Raw genomic sequence first — 1,958 nt, 5'->3', positions numbered from 1 at the left:
AGGATCTCAACTAAAGGGTCAGGATGTTCATCAAAGTCCCTCTGGCTGGGCCTGAACCCCTTAGTCACCTCAGCACTGTTAAGTGTCCAGAATCTCTGCTTAACACTCGTGCTCCCAGCTGCTATTCTCTTCTCAGGCTCCTGGAGTCTTGCTCTACGTTTGAGACCCTGTACCCTAAGAGGTCTGAATCCAAGCTCTGTGCATCTTCTCTGAGCTTCTAGGATTTGCTAATTTCTAGTTTTTTCTCTGCTTCCCCAGCTCTATGGGTATTATCTGCTTACTGTCATTATTATTTCTGGTTTCCTATGTCTTCTTTTTGCTTTTCTTTCAGGCCTCTAATATCTGTATAACCAATTTTCTGTATTAAATTCTCTCTGCTGAAATGCCTAGTTTGGTTTCTGTTTTCCTAACTGTGCATATTGCACCATGGATAGATAGAAAACAAAGTTGACTGAAACAGTAAGAAACAGAATGCGATCTAAAGCACTGTATCACTGAGTTGAATTAAACACACACAGATTTAGGATGCATGCATATTCGAAGACTTATATTGAATCCATTTAGAGCCTTTGGGGGAAAGAGGGAGTGGAAGTGGTAGTCAGTGATAAAGGGAAGAATATAAAATGAGAGGGGCATGACAGCATGTTCTGAATTCAGGAGTACAAGTAACTCAACTGTCTGCAAGCACCTGATGTCCAAAATAAAAGAAAGCAAAACAATAACAACCAAAAAGTGCTATTCTTCTGACAGATGTTCGGGTGATTTGTCTTTTTGGAAAGGCAATTCCCTGCAAGAAAGATAAAGATCAGATGTCAGAAAAGGAAAAGAAAACCATTTATCTCAAAACCTTTAAACTATTCTAAAAGATAAATGAATGACCACATCCGGGTCAAGAACCGGCCACTAATTATTAAGCTAACAGCCTTTGGTGAATAGGTGTTCCAATGAGAAAAATGGCAAATTTAAGAGTAGCTAGCCAAATTATCAACATTATTGTCAGCAAATCTGACTAACATGCAAAGCTATAACAAAAGCATCTTATCTGATGCAGGTCATGGGTAAAGTGAGAAGGGAATGATTTTCGATTGCCTGATATGGAAAATGCAAGCATCATTGTTCATTGCTTAATTCCACATCAGGACTATCCACATTGTCTCTTATGCCATGGAGGAAAATAATAGCAGCAAGACACAATCTTGACTTTCTGTGTCTAGAGCAACTCAGTTATTTCTATTGTAGGGGGTATATCTTTTAGGATACAACATTCAGGAGCTCAAAAACAAACTGTATCTTTTTTTATATATAAACATAATTTTGTTTCTGAGCGGTCAGCCTCAAGGCCGTGGGAGGATTTTACATCAGTAACTCTTGGGTATATCCTCCCTCATTAGGATTTCATGGAGATTGTGGAGGGTGTTGTGCAGTGACCAGAAGGACCATTCTGGTAGTCAAATTGGCAATTTTCACTGTGATGTCAATTTTCTATATTTGTATGTCTTCACTCTATGATGCACAGGAAACCCAACTGGCTGTGGCCTCACTCCAGTGCCCTGGTTCCCACTGCTTGAGGATCCACGAGTTTCTTTCTGCTCCTCTCAACTTGAAGGAATGCTTTGCTCCATCCTCCTCTTTTCAGACATTCTGCTGCTTCTTCTTAAAAAACAAACAAACATACAAACAAAAAAACGCTATCCTTGCTCTGAGGCATATAGTTTAGGAAACAGGGCTAGAAAGTTGGTTCTTTACTTTGCACCTTACCACATACCTCCCCTGAGGCATGCAGCATAGCAAAGAGCAAAGGAGAAATACTGGGAGGGCTAAATATGTAAATTAATATCTCACAATATTAGCCATGTACATCTTTTTGCAGGATCAATCCTTTTATGTGACAAAGTGAATAGAGATGGAAGAGAAAAAGAAAAGCAGATGGGAGAATGGGCGATATATTTTATAACTGA

This window comes from Rhinopithecus bieti, unplaced genomic scaffold (assembly GCF_001698545.2).
Source record: "Rhinopithecus bieti isolate Rb0 unplaced genomic scaffold, ASM169854v2 scaffold_79750, whole genome shotgun sequence".
Taxonomy (NCBI): Eukaryota; Metazoa; Chordata; class Mammalia; order Primates; family Cercopithecidae; genus Rhinopithecus; species Rhinopithecus bieti.
This window is presented reverse-complemented; position numbering follows the sequence as displayed.